Source organism: Ceratotherium simum, chromosome 3 (genome assembly GCF_057802395.1).
Source record: "Ceratotherium simum simum isolate JZ-2026a chromosome 3, ASM5780239v1, whole genome shotgun sequence".
NCBI classification, from domain to species: Eukaryota; Metazoa; Chordata; class Mammalia; order Perissodactyla; family Rhinocerotidae; genus Ceratotherium; species Ceratotherium simum.
This window is the reverse complement of record NC_141902.1, coordinates 68,588,926-68,614,080: the sequence shown is the minus strand read 5'-3', so window position 1 is coordinate 68,614,080 and position 25,155 is coordinate 68,588,926. Positions and strand designations below refer to the sequence as shown.

Here is a 25,155-nt window from a genome sequence, read left to right as displayed (position 1 = left end):
ACCCTGGGCTGCCAGTAGTGGAGCGTGCTCACTTAACTGCTAAGCCACGGGGCCGGCCCTAGCAATAACTTTTTAGATACTATACCAAAGGCATAATCCATGAAAGAAAGAATTGATAAGGTGGAGTTCATTAAAATTAAAAACTTCTGCTTGGTAAAAGACAATGTCAAGAGAATGAGAAGAAAAGCCACATACTGGGAGAAAGATATTTGCAAAAGATATGTCTGAAAAAGAACTGTTATCCAAAATATACAAAGAACTCTTAAAATGCAACGATAAGAAAACAAACAACTCGACTAACAAATGGGCAAAAGATCTGAAGAGATACCACACCAAAGAAGATATACAGATAGCAAATAAGCACACGAAGAGATGTTCAACATCATATGTTGAGCAATCACGCTCCTTGGTGTTTATCTAAAGGAATTGAAAATTTATGTCCACACAAAACCTGCACACAAATGTTTATAGCAGCTTTATCCATAATCGCTAAAACTTGGAAGCAACCAAGATGTCCTTCAATAGGTAAATGGATAAACTGCGGTACATACATAAAATGGAATATTATTTAGTGATAAAAATGAGTTATCAAGCCATGAAAACATGGAAGAACCTTAAATGCACATTACTATGTGAAAGAAGCCAACCTGAAAAGGCTTCATATTATATGATTCCAATTATATAACATTCTGGAAAAGGCAAAAGTATGGAGACAGTAAAAAGATTAGAGGCTGCTAGGGGTTTGGGGGAGGGAGGTATGAATAGGTGGAGCATAGGGGAACGTTAGGGCAGTGAAGCTTCCGTATGATGGTGTAATGGTGGATACATGTTATTATACACGTCAAAATCCATAGCATGTACAACACAAAGAATGGACCCTATTGTAGACGCTGGACTTTTTGATAATGATGTGTCAATGTTGATTCATTGATTGTAACGAATGTCCCACATTAGTGTGGTATATTGAAGGTGGGGGACCCGGCTGTGTATGTGCGTGGAGAGCTGGTATGTGAGAACTCTTGATACTTTCTTCTCAATCTTGCTGTGAACTAAAACTGCTCTAAAAAATAAAATCAATTAAAAAAAATCAAGAGCACATATATCTCTAATGCCTAAAAAAAAAAAAAAAGACTTACTTAATGGTTAACTATAAGCACCAAAAATTTTCATAGCTAAATTAGCATAGCAATAAAATAATTTAGTTGATACAAGAAGGCACATGAATTTTTTTTTAATTTAAAAATTTTAATTGGGATTTTGTTTTCCAAAAGGGTACTGTTTGATTGATTGACTAGGCAGAGGAGAGTCCTTTCTTCCACAAGAGGGATCCATGACAGGGAGCCCCGGGGTTGGGCTGTGGGTGTTCGAGGAGAATGTGCAGGGATTATGGAGGGTTTCTAACAAAGAGCACTAGGTTTTCCATTTCTAGTTATGTTTTCAATTTTCCTTCCAGGACTCTCACAGTGCTCCTCCTCAGCTCTAGGCTCATTGCAGGCCTGGCACCAGATTGGGCTGAAAATGGATTGTGTTATTCTGAAATAAGGGGCAAGGCTCTGAATGCGGCTCTTCCCCTAAGACTTTAAACAGAGTTGGTGAGAAAAATGCAATGTTAAGCAAACTCTGCTATGCATCTGCCCAACAACTGCAATCTACTGTTTTTTATTCTTATAGCTCTTATTTACTGGGCTACTACTGCTACTGCTGTGTATGTCACACCTCTAACTCATACAATAACCTTGAGGGGCAGCAATTATCATTTTAATAAATGAGGAAGTGAGGGACTGGAGAGATTACGTTCCTTGCCCAATGCCATACAACTTTTAAGTAGTAAGCTGAGATATGAACCAGGCCTGACTCACTTCAAAGCCCCACTCAATTCTATTAAATCATGCTGATCCTATTCTCCTTGATAACCATCACATGCCCTTGAAGCTGGATACCTGAGGGTTTACTGTAAATATTCAATAAGATTACCTTTCGATCTTGTTATGAAAAGAAGTTAATCCTGTCAATTTGCTGTTTTCCTGTTTAACCTGAGGGGTAACTCAAAGGTCACAAGGATTTATGAGCTTGTTTTACAGAAGAAAGAGAATGCCTTCAAGGATCACCAGATAACCAGCCCCCAGCTGCCACTGATGCCCAGAAGTCAGATTGCCCAGGGGCTTATCGGGAGTAAAAGAAACACAGACTACCCCCTTGTTTCTCTGAAACTCCTCCTGCCAAGCCCTTTAGCTCTATAAAATCCCCGCCTTCTTCTCTTGTTAAGGGGGATTTGAGAGGACCCATGCTCCCACCTTCTTGTTTTGGCCAATTTGAATAAACCTTTCTCGATCTCCAAGCACCAATGTCTCAGTGTTTGGTTTACTGCACATTGGACACACAAATTTGAGATTAAGAGGTTTGGTATCACTCTCTTTGCTGTGTTGAAACACTTCTCTAGTTTCTGATCTCAGCACATCCCATTCCATTCTGTACTTGGCCATTCCCTTAGCTAGAGCCACCAGCAGCTCTGGGAAAATGATAACCCCATTCTCAGTATTATTTCCATGGGACTTACATTGGCCAGGCCAGTAGCTTCTTCTCAGGGAAAAGATTATTAGTCATTGTTAACTACTGTGTTCATCCTTCCTTCCACTCTTCTTAGTTTAATCGCTTACATTAACTAGAAGATCTATGAATTCTAGGAAATGTGGTATAGAGGAAAAACACTGTCCTTGCCCAAGGAAAAAAACTAGAAAAATGACTCAAAAATCAAACTGCTGTTTCGAAGAACAGAAACCAAATAAAACAACCAAAAATGATGGATTATGGAACATTTAAAGCCTAATGTGTGAAATGTGTGGAAATACCTGGTTTTGGCAAAATAGAATCAACTAACTGTGAGAACTAAACTATTGATGAAAAAGTGAAGTAATGGCATAAAAAAAGAAACAAGTCATGAGCAATTATTAAATAGTACATGTCCTCTACCACCTCCATTACCACTTCACATAGCAGCTATGAAACACAGGTTCTATAAAGGGTTCCTTTCAATTGTTATTCATTTTTGAAGGGCTATTTCTTCTCTACTGCTACTATTTCGAAAACAAGAAATGAGTTAAGTATCTACAGACTAGCAAGTAAATTTACAGTGCAGATTCAACGACTTACTCATTGGCATAATGGAAAGATAGGATATAAGTGTTGAAAAAAGTTCTATAAAAAGAAAATAAAAATTGAAACCAGATCTAAAAAAAAAGTCTATTCTAAGATAACCCTTTTATCTCTCTCTTTTTAATATAAAATAAAACATTTGTTTGTGACATATAAGAGATGATATAGAAAGTTCAAGATTTCCATATACCCTCAACCATTGAGTCTAAACACCAGCAAAGAGAGAATTTCAAAATACCTGATTAAAGTCAAAACTCTGCATTCATTTTATCCTTAGTGTATTTCTTTACCCTTCAGGAAAATATGTCTTTTTTTCCTCCCCAGAAACTATCAAACAAGCTAACAGATGGCAAGGGCATTGAATCAAGTCTAATTTGGGTTGAATTCAAGTTTGATTATCTGGAGACATGAAAGCAATTTACCTATATTAGCATCAAATGCCTAATACTGATAAAAATGTTATGGAAGTATGATCTAGTAGAAAGCTTTCCATATTGGGATTTAAAAGACGCCCCTCAGGCTAACTAGTTATAAAATTCCGGCAAAGTCACAGATTCCTTCTGCCTCAGGATCCTTTATCTGTCCACTGGGATGATAATAACCAGTCCTCCTTTCTGTGAGATGCTGAGAGGATAAAATGGAGTCTTTTAAAAATTTTTTCTTCACTGGGTATGGTAGGTAGAATAATGGCACTGCAAAGATGTCCACATCCTAATCCCTGGAACTTGTGAAAATGTTAACTTACACAGTCATCTGCTGCATGACAACATTTCAGTGATAGATGGTATATAAGATGGTGGTCCCATAAGATTAGTACCATATAGCTGACATGTGTAGTAGGGTATACCATCTAAATTTGTGTAAGTACTGCAGGGGAAAAAGAAATGTTCCTTTACCTCTCTAGGTTCTTCTGGCTGGTCTAAGAATTAAATTGACATGAGACAGATTAACAGGAGATAAACAAACAAAAGTTTAATAACATGTATACATGAGAGAAACCCAGGAAAACCAAGTAACTCACCAAAATGATTGAAGCCCTCACCTTAAATACCATCCTCAGCTAAAGACAAAAGAAGATGTTGGGGGCAGGGAGAGTCAGGGACTTCAAAGAAGAAAGGCAATTCACAGGTAGGTGAACCAGAGCAAACGTTTGGAAAACAAGTGTTTGGCCACACAGAAGCAGAAGAACACAGAGAGGAGCCCAACAAATAGGCTTTCCTAGGTTCCTCCCTGTCACCTAGTTTGTGTTATGCTAATGTGAAAGCTCACTTCCTGAAATGGGTTTTTTTAATCTGAATTCTTTTAGCCAGTTAAGAGGAAGGTTAACAAGAAAAACATTCTGAGTCTCTTGTTTCTTAAAAATAATCAGCCTAAAATAATTCTCATGTTAAAGAGACACATTTTGGGGTGACAAATTTTGTGACCCTTCAGTTGTTACCCAACAAAATCACCTAATGACACATTTCTCAGAATGTAACCCATTGTTAACTGACACATTTACTATACAGCAAAAGGGACTTTCCAGATGTGATTAAATTAGGATCTTGAGAAGAGATTATCCAGGATTATCTAGGTGAGGCTAATGTAATGACAAGGGTCCTTAAAAGTGAACGAGGGAGGGGCCAGCCCCAGGGGCGTAGTGGTTGGGTTCCTGTGCTCCGCTTTGGTGGCCTGGGATTCACCAGTTCGGATCCTGGGTGCAGACCTGCACACTGCTCATTGGGCCATGCTGTGGCAGCATCCCAAATGCAGAATGGAGGAGGACTGGCAAAGATGTTGGCTCGGTGACAATCTTCCTCAAGAAAAATAAAGAGGAAGACAGGCAACAGATGTTAGCTCAGGGCGAATCTTCCTCACAAAAAAATAAAATAAAATAAATAAAAAGTAAAACAGTGGCAACTACTGGTTGTTATAGATATCAAACAGGTAAGTGCTGACTGCTATTGAGTAAGTAATAAAAAAAAAGTTAGCTATTTGTTTACTACTTCTTATGCCACACTAAGGCAATATAATGCAATTATTTTTACCAAACATACATGCAACTCACAGTTCCCATATACACAAAAAATGTGCATTAAAGCTTCTATCACTAAAGTTATAAGTAATATATAGATGTAGAAATCATTGGTTTGTTCTCATAGACTATAAGTTTGAAGTTCTTTTAGATCTCAAAGCTTCCAAAGCCATGTGTGTAATTTGATTTAAATCCAGTTTATACATTCAGTATAAAGTCAAGACTGCATTGATTTTATCTTATGTTATTTCCTCATCCTTCAGGAAAAGGTACCTTTTATATCAGTAAGCTTTTGATGACCAAAGATAATAAAATTTAAGATAAGAAGACAGATCACTATAGTCCCGCCTTTTTATTTCACTAACAAAGAAAGAGAAATTTACAAGCAAGTTACACGATTTAGTTTGTTACCAATACTCATTTCAGAGATGGATTACCTCCTGGGTTTTCTACCTGTAGATCTGTGCTATTTTGTTACAGCAGGGATCAGCAAACCACAGTCCCACAGGTCAAATGGTCTGCCAGCTGTTTTTTGTAAATAAAGTTTTATTGGAACACAGGCACATCCATCATTCATATATTGTCTACAGTTACTTTCCTGCTACAAAGGCAGAGCTGAGTTCTTGCAACAGAGACTGGCCCACAAAACCTAATGTATATACGATCTGGTTCTTATACAGGAAGTTTGTTGACCCCTGCGCTACAATGCATTGCATCTCAAGGCATGGAAGCTTAACTTATCTTATAAGATGTTTCAAAACAACAGATTTTTAAAATGACCTTTTAGGGCCGGCCCCACAGCTTGCTTAGTGGTTAAGTGCACGTGCTCCTCTACTGGTGGCCCGGGTTTGCATCCCCGGTGCGCACTGACGAACCGCTTGTCGGGCCATGCTGAGGTGGCATCCCACATAAGAGCAACTAGAAGGATGTGTGACTATGATATACAACTATTTACTGGAGCTTTGGGGAGAGAAAGGGGGGAAAAAAAAGGAGGAAGATTGGCAATAGATGTTAGCTCAGGGCTGATCTTCCTCACACACACAAAAAAAGTAAAATAAAAAAATAAAATGATCTTTCAGGAAAGTTTTAAGAATGTTATACAAATAAAGGAATACTATGGCTTAATGTACCGTACAATATGAAATATGGATGACATTCTGCGCCGTGCAGGTTCTATGGCTCTGCTAAGACACCATGGGGGTGAGTTCAATTTTGGCTAAATGATGTTGACTTAATAACAGCAAAATTACTCGTTTCAGCATACAAACGCCAAGCAGAATAATATAATGACTTACTATTGTTGCAATCATTATTCAATAGGAACTAAACATGTTTGATCATAATTTACATTAAAAACTGATAATTATCAGGGCCCCATTGCATAGTGGTTAAGTTCATTTGCTCCACTTCAGCGGCCCAGGATTCTCTGGCAGACCTACACATCGCTCATCAGGCCACACTGTGGTGGCATCCCACATACAAAGCAGAGGAAGACTGCCACAGATGTTAGCTCAGCAACAATCTTCCTCAAGCAAAAAAAAGGAAGACTGGCAACAGATGTTAGCTCAGGGCCAACCCTCATAACAACAACAAAAAAATTGATAATTATTAAAAAATAATATAAAACACAGTTTCCTTTATAACAAATTTATTCATTAACATTTATGGAGTACCTCATCCTAGTGGGATTATAAACCTTTTACAAGACTCATACCCACGTTTTCTTATGATCAACTACGGGGAAAGGAACTAATAATTATTAGGTGTGAAGTGCCAGGAACTAAAATATATAACCACCGAATTTTCAAAATAAACATATGAAGAAAGAATTCTCATTTCCATTTTTACAGCTGAAGAAACAGACTCAGGGAAAGAGAGCATCCCTCCAAGGTTACACCATCAGAGCAATTAGGTGGCTGAGCTGGGACTTTAGCCTAGGCTTTTCAGTCTCTAAGATTCTCTTTTCACTACTTCTCCTACTTTTTATAATGTCTTCAGATTCAATGATCTCTTTTGTATATTTGGTATAGAACTGTGGGTCTCAGCTGACTGTCTGTTCAAGTACTTTGGATTCAAAGCTCCTTTTGAGAAAATAAAAAATTGGCCTTGTTTTCAGGTACTTTCCATGGGGAAGTAGAACAACCTTAAGTTTGGGCAACAAGATAAATCAGGCTCCTAAATTTTTTAAAATAGATGAATTTTGCCATCTATACAATTCTGTCACCTAAAGTATATGGCTCTCCCCTGGACTCAACAATGCAGGATATAGGCATATCCGAGACTCAGGAGAGAATTTGATTAAAAAATTGATTAAATCCAGTTTATTCTAAAAGTTTGCTTGCTGCTATTTGACAGAGGCCAAACAAGGGATATTTTAGTTATCTGTTCCCTTCACTAAACTCTACACTGGTACGTAGATTATCTATAAGCTACAAACCAGGGCAATGTTATCCCAAAAGTCTTGTGAAAAGGTCATCAATGAATTCAAATTTAATGTTATACAACCGGCTTTTTACAAAAAGTGATATGAGAAACATCTAATCAGAGAACATTTCTAATTCTTTTGCAAAACTCCAGACTGAGTTATTTATTACATCCAATGTCCCTTACACAAAGATCTATGTAATATCCCTTAGAGTTTAGTGTTAGAAAAAAATCATTTTTCTCATTTATCAGCAACGAGAAACTTTTTTTTTTTGGTGAGGAAGATTGTCCCTAAGCTAACATCTGTTGTCAGTCTTCCTCTTTTTGCTTGAGGAAGATTGTTCCTGAGCTAACATCTGTGTCAATCTTCCTCTATTTTTCATGTAGGTCACTACCAAAGCATGGCTTGATGAGTGATGTAGGTCTGCACCTGGAATCCAAACCCCTGAAACCCAGGCTACCAAAGCAGAGTGCACAAACTTAACCACTACGCCACTGGGCTGACCCAGGAACTTTTAAAAGAAACATATAAGCTTGGAATTTGGGAGGGAAAAAGAGGAAGTTCTTTTGTTGGATAAAGGAAATTTTGAGAGGTCACAGTTCCCTACGCTGAATGTATTTCCAAAGTAGTACATCTGCAGTCAGAAAAGACAGAAATCCAATTAACGGGAATCCTTCATTAAATGAAATGATGTTCTATCCACTGCTTTCGAGAAAAGGAAATAAATAACATGATATGCAAAAATCAGACTTTGGGGGATCCAAGATAGAATTAGAAATGGTCCCTGTCCACAAAGAAATTAGCCTAGTAGGGGAGTTGAAATATACAAATAAAATGAATTTGTATATCATCCAAAAAATAAAATATATAAAATGATAATTAGCACCCCAAGATTTACAGATAAAGAATTCTAGGAGATCAGAGAAATGAAACATTGCTTCCAACAGAAAGAATTAAAAAAAGTTTTTATAAATAGGTAGCATAAACCTGGGCTTAAAGGATGGATAAGATTTATTTTTCCTCCATTTTTATTAAGGCATTCTTTACAACAATAAAATCCACCATTTTAAAAAGTGTAAAGTATGATAATTTTTGTTAATTGTATACAATTGTGTAACCACTACAATAATGAAGGTATAGAACAATTCTCTCACTCAAAAACGTTCCCTGTGCCCTTCTGCATTTGACCCTCCCCCCCCAACAACTTGCTTTCAGTCACTATAGCTATTCCTTTTTTAGAATTTCATATAAAGAAATTTCATACAGTATGTAGTATTTATGTTTGACTTCTCTCACCATAATGTTTTTGAGATTCATCCATGTTGTTCTGTGCAATACTATTTTGCTCCTTTTTATTGCTAGTAGGATTCCACGGAATAAACACACTACAACTTGTCTGTTCACTCAGTTTTCAGCTATTATGAGCAATGCTGTTACCAACATTTGAATACATTTTTGGGTGGGCACGTGTTTTTTTCTTGCTTGGGTTAATATGTTAAAGTGGAATTGCTAGGTCGAATGGTGAATGTTCAAGTTTTTGTTTTTGTTTTTGTTTTGGCGAGGAAGATTAGCCCTGAGCTAACGTCCGTGGCCAAGCCTCCTCTTTTTGCTGAGGAAGATTGGCTCTGGGCTAACATCTGTGCCCATCTTCCTCTACTTTATATGGGATGCCGCCACAGCATGGCTTGACAAGCGGTGCATCGGTGCACGCCCGGGATCTGAACCTGTGAACCCCCAGCCACCGAAGCAGAGTGTGCGCACTTAACCGCTACGCCACTGGGCTCGCCTCCATGAAAGTTTAACTTTATATGGTACTGCCATATTATTTTTCAAAGTGGCTATATCAATTTGTATTCCTCCTAGCAATGTATGAGAGTTCCAAGTGTTCTACAACCTTTCAATGCTTGTCATTGTTGATCTTTTTTTTTTCAGTTTGCATTTGTCAGATAACAAGTGATGCTGAGCATCTCTCCATGTGCTTATTGACCATCATGTACCTACTGTGAAGTGTCTGTTCAAATCGTTTGTCCATTATAAAAAAAAATTGAGTTGTTTGTCTTCTTGAGTTGTAAAAGTTCTTTATGTATGCTGGATACAAGCTCTTTATCAGATACATATTTTTGCAAAAATTTTCTCCCAGTCTGTGGCCTTTTTGTTTTCTTAAGTGTCTTACAAAAAGCAAGTTTCTACTTCTGATAAAGTACATTTAATCACTATTTTCTTTTAGTTTGTGCTTTGGGATGTTCTTTTTAAGAAATCTTTGCCTAACTCATGTTTTTCTTCTATGGTTTCCTCTAGAAGTTGAATAGTTTTAACTTTCACATTTAGGTTTATGATCTAATTTGAGTCAAATTTTATGTATAGTTTGAGGAAATGGTTCAAGTTTATTTTAGCCCATACAGATGTCCACTTGTTTTGGCCTTTTTTGTTGAAAGGACTATCTCTTCTCCATTGAATTAGCACTTTCGTTAAAAAAAAAAAATCAATTTATCATATATGTGTGGATCTATTTCTGGACTTTCTATTCTGTTCCATTGATCTATGTGTCTATCCTTTTGTCAGTATCAGACTGTCTTCATTACTGTATCTTTATAGTAAATCTTAAAATCAAGTAGTTTAAGTTTTCCAACTTTATCAAAAATTTTTTTAGCTATTCTAGACCCTTTACCTTCCCATATAAATTTTAAACCCAGCTTGTCAATATTTTCAAAAAAGCCTGCTGGAATTTGATTGAAATTGCATTGAATTTACAGGTTTATTTGGGGAGGACTACCATCATAACAATATTGAGTCTTCTGATCCATGAATACAGTATCTTGCTCCATATATTTAGGTCTTCTTTGGTTTCCCATCGCAATATATACTTCTCAGTGTAGAGATCTTTAACATTTTTTGTTCAATGTATCCTAAATATTTTGTTTTCTTATGCTATTGTGAATGGAGTTGTTTTCCGAAATTTCATTTCCTAATTGTGTGATGCCAATATACAGAAAGAAATCGATTTTGTATATTGACTGCATATACTGCAACTTTGCTAAATTTATTTGTTTTTAATTTCTTAGGGTTTTCTACATACATGATTATGTTATTTGCAAATAAAGCTGGTATTAATTCTTCCTTTTCTGATCTGTAGGACTTGAATGAATTTATTTTTTGCCTTACTGGACTGGTAAGACTTCTAGAACAACATTAAATGAAATGGCGGCAGTGGACATCCTTGCCTTGTTCCTGAACTTAGATAGAAAGCATTGAGCCATTTGCCATTGAGTATGATGCTATCTGGAGAGGTTTTTTTGTAGATAACCTCATTCAGGTTAAGGAAGTTTCCCTATAACACTAATTTGATAAACATTTTTATCATGAAAGGGTGTTGAATTTTGTCAAATGTTTTCTCTGCATTTATTTAAATGATCATATTTTTTTCCTCCTATATTCTATTAAAATGGTGAATTATGTTGATAGATTGTCAGATGTTAAGCCAACCTTGCATTTCCAGGATAATGGTATTATCCATTATATTTATTGTTGGATTCAATTAGTTAATGTTTTGTTAAAGAATTATGCATCCATTTTCCTGAAGAATATTAGTCTGTAGTTCCCTTTTCTTGTATTTCTTTGTCTGGTTTTGGAATTGGGGTAATATTGTCCTCATAAAATATACAGGAAAGTGTTTCCTCCTTATCTATTTCCTGAAAGAGTTTGTATAGTATTGGTGTTTTTCTTTTTCTTAAATGTTGGATAGAATTCCCCAGTGAAGCCATCTAGGCCTGAAGTTTTCTTTGTGGCGAGGTTTTAAATCATGAATTAAATTTGTTTAATTGCTATAGGGCTGTTTAAAGCTTTCTATATCTTCTTGGATCAGTTTTGGTAATTTATGTCTTTGAAGGTTGATTTTTTTTTTCTTTGCACACAGCCCTCCAATTGTTCCAGTAACATTTGTTGAAAAGGTTATCCATTGCCCATTGAATCGCCTTGGACTTTTGTTAAAAAAAAATGTTAACTGATCACATAGGAATGGGTTTATTTCTGGACCCTCTATTCTTTTCCATTGATCTATTTGTCTCTCTTTACACTGTACCACACTGTTTTGATTACTGTAGGCTATAATAAGTGTTGAAATCAGGTAGTGTAAGTCCTCCAACTCTGTTCTTCTGCAATGTTGCTTTGGCTCTTCAAGTCCCATTGCATTTCAATACAAATTTTAGAATCAGCTTGTCAATTAGATCGATGTGAGACCTTTCTTCTTGTGCAATGCAGGCATTCAAAGCCATACATTTCCCTCTAGGTACCACTTTGGCTGCATCCCACAAATTTCAATATGATGTATATTCATTGTCAGTTTAAAATATTTTCAAATTTCTCTAATTTTTTTTCTTTGACCCAATGCTCATTTAGAAGTGTTTTTCTGATTACCTTATTGTTATTGATTTCTAGTTCAGTTTCATTGTGGTGAGAGAATAAACTCTGTATGGTTCCAATCTTTCTAAATATGAGACTTGTTTTCTGGCACAGATTGTACTTTATTTTGGTAAACATACCATGTGCACTTGAAAAGAATGTCTATCCTGCCACTGTTTGGTATAATGTTCTATGAATATCAATTAAGGCTAGGTGGTTGACAGTGTTCTTCAGATAATCTATGTGTTTACTGGACTTTTTTTTTGTCTAGTTCCATCAATTGATGAGAGGATGGTGTTAAAAGCAACTATGATTGTGAAGTTGTCTATTTTGCCCTATAATTCTGTTGACTTTTGCGTCACGTATTTTGAAACATTGGTATTGTATACATACATATTTATAGTTTGCTATATGTTCCTGTTGAATTTAAGTTTAATTTTCCTGTTGGATTTTTAGCTATTATATTTTGCATTATTATTATATTTTGGTGAGGAAGATTCGCCCTGAGCTAACATCCATTGCTAATCTTCCTCTTTTTTTGCTTGAGGAAGATCAGCCCTGAGCTAACGTCCATGCCAGTCTTCCTCCATTTTGTATGTGGGACACCACCACAGCATGGCTGATGAGTGGTGCAGGTCCATGCACGGGATCCGAATCCACGAACCCCGGGCCACCGAAACAGAGCACGCTAAACTTAAGCACCACGCCATGGGACCAGCCCCTTGCATTATTTTTCATAGTACTTGTCCCTAGGGATTACAATATATATCCTTAAGTTTTCATAGTTCACTTATGGTTAATAATGGACTATTTCATATAAAATGTTTGCAATCTTACACCTATATGTCATAAACACCATAAGACAATGTTGTAATTTTAGACAATGTTTAATTTTTCAATGGTTACACAGTCTATAAAGAAATTAAGAGGAAAGATAAAAAAAAAAGAAGCCTTTTATGTTTGCCCAGATATTTAGAATGTCTATGTCTGATGTTCTTTATTCTTTATCGAATATTCAAGTTTCCATCTAGAATTATTTATCTTCAGCCTGAAGAACTTTCATTAGCATTTCTTATGGTGCAGGTCTCTTGGTAGCAAATTCTGTTTTCTTTTTTCTGAAAATGTATTTTGCCTTCATTTTTTTTAATTGGGGTATAATTTACATAACATTAATTTCTGGTGCATAATGTAATGATTTGATATTTGTATATATTGCAAAATGATCATCACCATAAGTCCAGCCTTCATTCTTGAATAATATTTTTGCCGGGTATGGAATTCTAGGTTGACAGTTTATTTTCTTTCAGCACTTTAAAGATGCTATTCTACTCTCTTCTGTCCTCTGTGGATTCTGATAAGAAGCCAACTATTAAATATCATCTAACAGATGTGTGAGGCTTTGTTCATTTCCCCCCTAATCTTTCTTTCTTCTGTTTCTGTCTTGGATAATTAATATTGACCTGTTTGGGATCACTTTCTCTTTTCTTCTGTCACGTCCACTCAGCTGTTAAGTCCATCCAGTGAATTTTTCATTTCGGATATAGTAACTTTCAGTTCTAGAACTTCTATTTGGTCTTTTTATTGTTTCTATTTCTCTGCCAAGACTTTTCATTTCTCTGCTGAGATTTCCACGCATTGAAAACATGTTTTGTTCTACTTCACAGACAATAGTTATAATAGCTGTTTCAAAACCCTTGTATGTTAATTCCAACACCTGGTTCATCTTGAAGCTGAAATCAATAGATTATCTTTTCAACTGAGAATGTGTTCCATTTTCTTGGTCTTTTTCATATCAAATAATTTTGGATTGTATCTTGAGTTGTGGAGATTCTGGATTCTGTTATTTTTCTCTAGTGAGAAAAATTTTTCTAGTGTTTCCTTTGTTTTAGTAGATAATTTTTTTGGCTAGTCTCTAACTGTAAAATTTTTTTCTTGGGCAGTAGATTTTCTGTTTTTAGTTGAGCTAGTCTGAGTCTATTCTGGGCATGTATGGTTCAAAGGTCAGTCATATCTGGAGATCTCCTGTCTGGCTCTTTCCCTTTGCAAGCCACACTCTCTTCAGCATTCCCAGCTTCCTAGTTTCTCTTTTCCGGTTCACCAGTTCAGAAAGGCTACAAGTTTTTCCACGTCTACACTATTGCTACCCATTCTGCACTGCATGGAACTGCATTTAGGCTCTGGCTGAATGAGATTTATTTGTATAGTTCCTTGTCTCCCTCCTCCAAGTGAGTGTGAGTTATTTCTGGGGTTGATATACAGAAAGAAGTGTAGGGGACTTCTTTCTCTATATTTAAGGAAAGGTTAATTTAACCTATTTAAGGAAAGGTATGAAGGTAAGAAAGCATAAGAACAGTGAGATGCAGTGAAGTGGGAAATAGTGTTGTAATGTTAAGTTAGGATTAAATTACATAAATTGTTAAATGCCAGCTAGGCCTAGGAGTACAGCCAATGAAATATACATTTTAGGCAGAAGGATGAGCTAGCATCTGTTGCCAATCTTCCTCTTTTTGTTTGAGGAAGATTGTCGCTGAGCTAGCATCTGTGCCAATCTTCCTCTATTTTGTATGTGGGATGCTGCCACAGCATGGCTTGATGAGCAGTGTGTAGGTCCATGCCGAGGATCTGAATCCACAAATCCCAGGCTCCACTGAAGTGGAGCGCGCAAACTTAATCACTACACCATTGGGCCGGCCCCCGTATTTATATTTTAGCTCAAGATTAATCCATCTGTACTGTTTAAAATTAACTGCAATATGGAGAATGACTGAAGGGAGAAAGGTGGCAGTTCCAATAGTGCAGGTAGAGGGTAATGAGGTCTTAACTAGGCTAGTGGCAGACGGAATAGAAAAGAATAAATGGAAATGAAGTGATTTAGCAAATGACTGATTGATGATCCTGAAATACTTCAATAATCTGAATTATCATAAAAAGATTAAATTTTACTGTTATTAGACAGGGAGAGTACCCTTTCATTATTTATTTAATAGTGAGGACTATTATAAAAGCAAATCAATGTAAAATTATTTCTTTAGACTTATGAGCCTGGTTCATCGAGTGAGTGACAGATAATTACAGACTATAGTTATATGGGCTCTGGTTTCAAATATCATATAGTAGGTATCCTTTAATTAGGATATGCGTATATTGGTGGGAAATGAAAACCAACTTTAGTTCCCAAACCTACTTCCCAGTAGGGTGTAAAGCTGCCATTAATCCTAGCCAGCCTAATTATAGGACTGCCCATGCTATAGTCTCATCAATACTTTAATACCTAAAGAGTCTGGAGTAAAGACTAGAAAAGGACTAAAATCTCTTTTTGATTGAGATACTATAAAAATTAAAATGGCGGGCCAGCCCTGTGGCTTAGCCATTAACTGCGCGCGCTCCGCTACTGGCGGCCTGGGTTTGGATCCCAGGTGCGCACTGACGCACCGCTTGTCCAGCCGTGCTGAGGCCGCGTCCCACATACAGCAACTAGTAGGATGTGCAACTATGACATACAACTATCTACTGGGGCTTTGGGGGCGGGGGGGAAAAGGAGGAGGATTGGCAATAGATTTTAGCTCAGAGCCGGTCTTCCTCAGCAAAAAGAGGAGGATTAGCATGGATGTTAGCTCAGGGCTGATCTACCTCACAAAAAAAAAAAAAAAAAGAAAAAAACCTAAAATGGCTTTCAAGCCATTACTACCACAAAGAATAAAACTCCAACTAAAACAATACATAGCACTTACAAAGTACTCTTCATTTTCAAAGCACTTCACCCTCATTAACTAATTAAGACTGAATTCAGTGGATCTACTATAATTTTATATATTAAAATTCATTTATTAATAAACAATACTTTAATTTAATGTTATTATAATTAATTTTCTTTTTGACTTATGTGCAAATATTTTTTTCTTATATATTAAGAAAAGAGTGTAGACATCAACAGTCCCCCCTTCCACAAAAAGATTAAACACATTTACAGATGTTAGCAATTTAAGTATGACAAAGGCAAAATATAATTGGACTTTTGTTTCTCAAAAGGTGGTGGGAGTAGAAAGAAAAGATAGCCAAGATTAACTAGGAGGAAAAGGGTGGGTAGTGCTCTTTAGTGAAAAGAAAGGCCGTTGAAATTCTTCATGAGAAATTTGGTGAAAGATGATGGAGATCTTGGTAAAATTTGTTTGGTTTTAGAAAGCTGATTAACAAAAAGGTACTATGCATTGAGATTTGTTTGATTTAAAAATTACAACTTTCACTCAGAAGCTTCAAGGTAGCAGAACAAATGTAATGTCTTTAAAAAGTTGCAATCATGTTGCTTATTACCACCTAGAATATGTTACTTGAATAGGGAATACTTCCCTTTTATTAACGTATGACTAGAGTTGATAGGTATGGTTAGGCTGTGGAATATTCTACACACTACTAAGGAGAGTACCAAAGTACAAGTTTTTTCAAGGGTGATTAGGCATACATAAAACATTCCCAAAACATACAAGAAACAAAAATAAAACAAACAAGGCAGATTAGAAACTTACATGTTTTTTGATCTTGCAATTAATTTCTAAGAATTTATCTTAAAGGCAATACTATGCTCAAGGATTAATCTATATGCACAAATAATTTTCTAAACAATGTTCGATACAATGTTATTTATAATAGGGAAATGAGAGACAACCTAAATGTCCCATAATAGGGGATTGGTAACTTAAGACAGTATAGCAATATGACTCAATATTATACAGTTATTGAAATGGAGACGGTTAATCTTAATGACATTAAAAAATGTTCATAAAATATAACCAGGTTTAAAAAGAAGAATAAAAACTACATACAGAAAAATCCCAGTTTTGCTAAAAACAATGTATATAAACCTAACAAAAAAGACTGAAAGACTAATGAATAAGAAAATGTTAAATGAAAATGTATACATTCAAAATTTTCTGCTACAAGTATATTTCATTCAACATTTATTACTTTCAGATCAGAAAAAAATTACCTTGAGTTACTAAAAAATAGTCACTTATGCCCTTGCCCACACGCAATGTACTCTAGATATTCTAGCCCTGATGGTTACACATAAACCTTCTGCTCTGTCATTGCAATTCTGAATGAGTCCGGCAAAGATCACATGGTCAGTCACCTGGGACAGATTACATTAAATTGTTATGAGTTTGGGGACCCAAATGACCGCCCTCTATTGCAGACCAATACTAAAGTGAGACTATGTGTGTCCTAGGCAAGAGTTGTTCTCTAGAGGTGAGAGGCTAGTGCATTAACCAGGTTTTATATTAAATGTCTTCATAATTTGTGAGCAGCCAGATGGTTGGTAATATGTGTAGATAGTTTGAAACATAGGCTAGCTGATTTCAATTAGCATTGAAGTGAGACAAATGATAGTGAGGATCTATATTGCTAAGCCCAGGGGTACTGAGAGAATATTTTCTTACAGATGAATACTCCATGAGCTAGAGTTCCCAATTATATAATATAGCTAATAGGTTATCCTGGAACACGTGTGCTATTGGAAAGAACCTCTGTTATGAAGCACCTAACTGGGCAAACATTTTATGTCCAAGATAAGGAAAGCAGCTAATGTGAGTGAAGAAAGGGAATTAAAAAAGAAGCAAAACAATTTAACCTATATGCTTATGTTTCAGAATGCACGAAGTTTTGTAAGGGATTTTGGCAGCAAATAAAAATACCTCTATGGTTAGCTGAAGTAGTTTTGAGCCAAATCAAAGGCTCTGCCTGAAAAGATTAGTAACTGAACAAGTGTTGGCTTTTCCAGGCTTAGCATGCAATGCCAATTTTTATGTCAAGCTCCTCAAGGTGCCAGCTGTGTTGTTCCTGATGATTCTCCTCTACACTATACAGAGAAAAAGGACACAGAAGAGTCCTTGAGAATGCCACTATTTGGGCATATCTTGACCTCAAAAATTCAGGTAAGTCAGGATAGAATGGAACTAATTCCCTTATTCAAAATAAGGTTGAGAATCTAAAATTTAATTTCTTTTCTGAATCACAGGGATTCTGATGGTCATTCAGAAAAGTGATGTGACTTCAAGTCTCCCAAAGAAATTAAATGAATTTTTTTTCAAAAACATGAAGTAAAACAGAAATATAAAGTTTTTAAAGATATAATTTTAACTTTTAATTTTCTTTCATAGAAAACAATCCACAATTTTTTTTCTCCTTGTTAGCTACATTTCATCCCATTCAGTGACTGAAATGCTTACTATTGACTACTAAATGCCTACTATACTGTAGGCACTATACCAGGTGCTTCATATACATTATTGCAAATCACTAACTATCCCAATGACCTTATGCAGGTATTTTCATTTTACAGACTAATGAATTGAGAGTCAAAGAAATCAAGTAACTTGACCAATGTCACACAATCCAAGTCCTACTCTAAAACCTATGCTCTTTCCATATAACTGTAATTAAATGGGAAAATCTCTGTTAGTCACTGGCTCTTAGTGAAGCAATTTTCTTGCAAACAAAAACAATAAAAGACTCCTCTGGGGCACACCAGCATGGCTCTGAGACAAAGCATGGAGTTTCCACTAATAAAAGGGCATGTCTTCCAGATGCAATTTTCTGTCATAGAATAAATAAACATTATGAAATAGTTTGAAGTGGCAAAATAAAGAGCAAACAGTTAATCTTATAGGCAAAAAGGCAAACACAGGGGCCAGCCCGTGGCGTAACAGTTAAGTTCCTGCATGCCGCCTCAGCGGCCCTGGGTTCGCCGGTTTGGATCCTGGGCATGGACCTACTCACCGCTCATCAAGCCATGCTGAGGCAGTGTCCCACTTAGAAAAACTAGAAGGACCTACAACTAGGATATACAACCAAGTACTGGGGCTTTGGGGAGGAAAAAAAAAAGAGGAAGATCGGCAACAGATATTAGCTCAGGGCCAATATTCCTCAAAAAAAAAAAAAAGAAAGAAAGAAAGAAAGGGAAACAGAATAAGGAGACAGGAGCTACAGGTAGTAAGAATAATTATTTAGACTCTTGCTACTCAAAGTGTAGTCCACTAACCAGCAGCATTGGTATCACCTGTGAGCTTGTTAGAAATGCAGAATTGCAGGCCCCTCTCCAAACCTATTGAATCAATGTTTTTAAAAGATTAGTACATTCATGAAAGCTTGAGAAGCAATGATTTTAATTATAATTAAGCCAGTACTGACTAAATGATGCTCAAAACTGGTCTAAAGTAGAAATTAGCCCATGGCCAACAATGCCTCCAGGAAAAACAGGTATTTTCATGCATTTCCATCATTTGATTAATTCTGTAAATTTTGTATAGTAGCTTTTGCTTCACTTGCTAAGAGCATTTTTGCAGCAAATTTTGAGGTCATTATTCCATTCTTTCAATCCTACCTGGTAAGAACTTAGTTTCATCCCTCACCCTTCACCCATTCATTCCTAGGTAACATCCACGCCTAAACAGAAAAGCAACAGCCCATGCCTAGTCAGAGTTTTACTTTACAGTGATCAGGGCCAAAGGGCCAAGATATGAACCTGCTGGGATGAAATGCATTTATAAGCAAGAGCAGCTGTCTTCACCCAAATTCAAGGTTTTTCTTATAATTTAACTATAATAGCAAGCAATCTGGATATTACCCCAGAAAATGCATTTTCTGTATCAATAGAGGTCTCTAATACTGTGGCTAAAGGCAAGGATTCATGGATTCATTTGTCAAGACAAAAGATTTTGGAAAAATATCTTACTTTTCTTAAACAGCTAGTCACTACCCAAACCATTAAGACTAGGGGGAAGAGTGATAATGTATTTGATCACAGAGAGAATACTTAATTAAATCCATTAAGTAACTGATTGATGATAAAATAAAATTATTACCACTGTCCTGTTACATAAACTGAAACATAAAATTACTGATGGATTCCTCTCCTCACTGAAAGCAGTAGCTTTGCCAGACAGTTAAAAACAACCTGCTGGACGTATCTGACCAGATGATAATGAGTTAGTTTTAAAGGAAAAACAACAGCCTCTTTTGAGAGATTTTTAAAAACTTCAATATTATTTACATTTGTTAGGTTTATAAAACACTCATGTGGAACAACAATAAAGACTGCCTCTGAGTCAAAATCTATCCCTTCAATATATTTTAAGGGAATTCTCTCTTAAACCAATGTTAGTCCTTTTCTTACTTTTTGTCAGGGTTATTCTCCATCACTCATAATAATAGAAAATATCTAAGTCAAATCCTCAAAAAGCTTAAAAAACAGCATATTTTTTTTCTACTTTAACTTCAAGAATCTCTCTAACCAAAGAAAAATAAATTCAGACCAAGATACTGAGACACTATCTGGTTTCTAATTCCAGACTCTTCTACTCTATAATCTTATAAATCTTACATTCTTATATCCCACAACAAAAAGGACTGAAAAAGATTGGTGTCACCCAGCTAATACCATAATGCAGGAAAGGAGTAGTGATACAATTCAATGCTTGAATTATAATAAAATTTTCTCAATTGTCTAGTTGTTACTAATACAGTGTTCTTCTGTCTGATGGTGCCTTCCTTTTTTGCTTCTTTTCTCCTTCAACATGATTGTTGACCTTGATTAAAAGAGAACTGATTTGTTTCTGACACCAGATGGTTTAAGTCTGCCTAATTTGAGTAAGCTCTAAAAAAATGTTGTTTTAGAAAGGTCAATTAGTTCTAAACAAAGGCATTCAGTTCAGTAAGCATTTCCTATAGAGATACTTCCTACAGATATAAGCCGATATTTCCTGTTGTGCTCTAGTGTATAAAGGGGCAAAGGAAGCTGTAAGTGAATGCATGCATTACCAGCTGGAGTCCCCAGAGTTTCCAATTTCTGACAGCACTTACAGGAGATTTCCACTGAGCTGCTACACCAGCATTTTCTAAGATTTTGCTGAATTATGCCATTTGCAGGGAGAAGGATGTTTAAAAACACGTCCAATCCATCATGAAATCTAGATGATTTGTTTTTCTCCACAGTGATTTTTGGTCTTGCCCATCTATTTCTACTTCCATAGTTGCACCCTTCACATTATTTCACATAGATTGTTCTGGCAGTCTCCCAGCTGGTGTCTTTGCCTCTAGGCCCTCCCACTCCATCCATATACAGTCGTTAAAATAATGTTCCTTAATTAATTTCATCACGTAAGGTGCCTGTTCAAAAAATTACAGTGACTCCCTATTTCTCAGCATAGCAAACCCAAGTTTCTCAGCTTTGGTTTCAAGACCTTCCATACTTCAAATCAATTATTATCTCCGCTTTACAGATGAGAAAACTGAAGCACTTTGAGGTAACTTGCCCAGGGTCACACAGTAGAGGAGGTGGAATTTCAGCCCAGGCAATTTGGTTCCCAAGTTTATGCTCTCAAGCATTACTCTACATTGCCCCTGTTAAGAGTTTGGTTGTGTGAATGTTACTTTGCAATTGTATTTACAGGTCTCTGGATATTTCCCCAACCATATTATTCTCTGAGACAGTCTACTTCTTTTGTATGTTCACAGATAGCCTATACATAGTAGACACAACATATTTCATTGACTGGTGTTATACTAGAGTGGTTGTTCAGGTAAACTATAATGCCAAGATTCCAACTGCTTAGAGTCCAAGATCTCTGAATGTACAAGGTGGTTAAAATGGTTTTTGTCTAATCACATCTTTATCTGCTGTAGTTTCTGCATTTCCTTGTCTAAAAATAGTTGTGGTATTAAATTTTCCTATATGGTGTTCTTGTACAGAAATATACAATGGTGCAATCTGAGCAGAGGCTTACAAAATAAAACCAAACCATCAAATAACTAGGCAGAATGGACGACTACTCCTTATGTATTAAAGACAATCCTAGAAATGAAAGAAGTAGAAAGGCTATATCAAGCATGATGTTATATAATCTCCAGCATTTGCAATGTTTAAATTCAAAACAACATTTAATACACTCACTGTTTTTTATATATGATGACTCCAAAAAAGTAAATAAAGGAGGAGCCCCTTCATTGAGAAGGCATTGTGAATGTACATTTCATGAGAGAAAGCAGCTTGTGATAGCCTTGATAAATGCTAGGCACAGTTTATGTAAATTAAATATTTATGCTTAGCATTATGCTCTGAGTATTTGATCAATCCTTAACTAATGAAAAAAAAAAGAGAAATCAATACTTTTTAATTCTGTCAAGTTCACAGGAATAGAAAATAAAAGGAGATGTGGGTAATGTTATACAGATGGAAAGACCATAACCAGGAACTCAGAAAAGTATCTCTCCTCTTTTCCTTTCTCTTGGGGTTTTACACCATTACATTGTCAGTTAAATTGACCTGAGACGTTTCAAAAGAAATCTGAAACACTATCATTTACAAATCCACAGAGATTAACCATATAAACATATGATGACAAAGTCGCCAATACAAGGAATTAGGCATCCATATGTTCTTTCATTGACAAAATCCATTGTTCTATGGTTTTGCAACGAACAAGTTTATGTCCCAAGTTCATGATATATTAATATACCTGTTCTTAAAATAAGACAATGAATAACTTTGAAACTGGATCCAGAAATAATTAGCTACTTCAGAGGATGCTACAGAAACTGAAAACCAAGATGCCATCTACTTTCTCCACCACTATTTTCTGAGTAGTAAAAATGCAAACTTGGAGGAAACTTCAAAACCCAAAGTAAATCTGTCTGATTAAAAGATAGCTGGAGCAAGTTTTGCACAAATATTCTTTTGGATGCAGAGAAGAGCTATTGTTAGAAAAGCCTCACTCTTCATAAGTCGAGATGAAAACTGAGGATAACTCCATGCTACTAGAATAACAAGACAAACTATCACTTACTATATGTCAAGCACTTTTCATTCATTATCTCCTTTAATCCCCCCAGCTACCTTAGAAAGTATTACCATTCCTATTTTATAGATGAGGAAATTGAAGATCAGACAGATTAAGTAACTTGGTCAGAGATCTAGATCTGGGTTCACACACCTGGATTGTGACAGATCTGGACTCAGAGCCATCTAACTCCAGAGTCTATGATTCTTTCTATTTTACCATACTGTAGTTTTCAACCTTTAGTGCCTGTCACAATCAACTGGGATCTTTTTCAAAATGCAGATGCATGCATGGGTTACATCCCCATTGATACTAAACCAGCAGGTCTGAGATGGTGCCAAAACATCTTTATTTTTAAAAAGCAGTTCAGGTGCTTCTGATGTACATCAAAGTAGTTGTAGCTATTACTAGATTGGGGAAAAAAAAAACCAATCAAGGCAATCTAGAAGTAATTTGTCATTTTGTAATACTTGTTTTTCAGCAGATTTATCCTTCTAATTATATATTTTGTAGGCAACCATTAAATCATCCCATTTTCTATCAGTATGATATCCCTAAGCAAATAAAGAGGTTGGAGTAGGATAAGTGATACAGAGGCCCAGTTACTATAGAAGGAATGCCAAATAGGGATTGACCATTTTCCACCAATAATCTAAAAAATGAACAATATACAGACGAAAGAAGTAAGAAGAGAAATATTGTCCTAATATCTTAATATAACACATATTTTTAGATTAGACAAAGAAGAATAAAACCTTATAAATAAACAGTAAACAAGAATTTAAAAGAGCTCTGGGCTTAATCTTCAGAATCTTACAATTTAGGGGCCAGCCTGGTGGCCCCTAAGTTCGCGTGGTTAAGTTCGCGTGGTCCACTGTGGCGGTTGCAGGTTCCTATCTCAGGCACGGACCGACGCACCACTTGTGAAGCCACGCTGTGGCAGTGTCCCATATAAAGTAGAGGAAGATGTGCATGGATGTTAGCCCAGGGCCAGTCTTCCTTAGCAAAAAGAGGAGGATTGGCATCGTATGTTAGCTCAGGGCTAATCTTTCTCACAAAAAAAAAAAAAAAAAGAATCTTACAATTTGTAGAAATGAGATTTCAATACTTTAGATACCATCTCCAAAATGTTTTCTGCTATTTTTCTATAAAGAATAAGAAAAAAAATCTCACAGGTTAATATTTTTTCTGGTAAATATAGATTTCTCTTGATTAAGAAAATAAGCTATTCTATATACATCATTATTTTATCCATTCATTAAATATTTACTGAGTACTTACAACATACAAGGCATTTTACTACTTCTAATCTTTCACCAGTTGCATTCTAATACCACATACTTCATGCTCTTATCATTTCCAAACTTGTACTTCTAACTGGACTCTAAAAATACAGAATGGTTACCAGGCCTGTTCTGTGTCAATGTGGGTTATCACACAACCTGAGTTCACAATAAGGTCATGTTAGATAATCTGCTTTGGCATGGAACTTACCCAGAGCTTCTGATACAGGACTTCATTTAAGAAAGTTTGACCTGCAAGGGCCCTCACAGGTTGCCTGGTCCAAACTCCTTATTATACAAATGAAGACACTGAGATGCAGAAAGGGAGAAGAACTGGATTAAAATATCACACACCTGACCAAACTTGCTGCTCTTTCTCAAAACAGCACTAACTTTGAGAGGATGGGTAGGTCTCAGGCAGGGCCACATTATGACTTTTATGGGCCCTAAACAATTTTGTCTTTTGGCCCTTACTCCAGAAAAAATTACATTTTATGACTGCTTTGTTGTGAAGACAAATATATTAATGTCATATGGTAAAAAATTTTCTTCAATTCTAGTTCATATTTTTCCTTCTGATTTTAAAACACATTAAAACATTTTCATGGGCCCCTAAAAGTACTGAGGGCCCTGGGCACTAATGGATAAGATGGCCCTGGTTTTCAGTCCTTCAGCTGAAACCTTAGCTTTACTCTCTTCTAGGAGACTTGGTTCTGCCACAGGACTATATATGTGGCTTCTCTACGACTCAGGATGTACTGGCCCTAGAAAGCTCAGCCTTTTATTGTCAGGCTACTCTAGTGATTCTTATTGCAGCAGGAATTCAGAACCTACTTCTTCATTCTGAAACAGGCAGTCCCTTAGAAAACCATTCCAAGAGAGTCTGGAGTACTCAATAGAGATCAGCTGCCAAGCCTCTGGGAATGAAAATCTCCAGAGTCCCAAATGCATTTAAAAGGAATATTAGGCAGATCACTTCATTGGGATTTACAGTCTTGCACAATATGGCTAGTTATCACCTACAGAGACATCCTTACTCTCAGAACATGT

The 25,155-nt window shown here is 36.2% G+C and overlaps 1 protein-coding gene across 12 annotated transcripts in view; it reads right to left on the bottom strand.

Annotated features, from left to right (window-relative positions):
* Nucleotides 1–25,155, bottom strand: part of PEAK1 (pseudopodium enriched atypical kinase 1) — a 318,270-nt gene that overhangs the window by 100,407 nt on the left and 192,708 nt on the right. The window contains exon 5 of one of the 12 annotated variants that reach the window (XM_087428746.1): nt 24,317–24,414. The exons of the other annotated variants lie outside the window; for them this stretch is intronic. The gene's annotated coding sequence lies outside the window, so the exon portion shown is untranslated. The remainder of the gene's footprint in view (nt 1–24,316; nt 24,415–25,155) is intronic. 12 annotated transcript variants of the gene reach the window in all.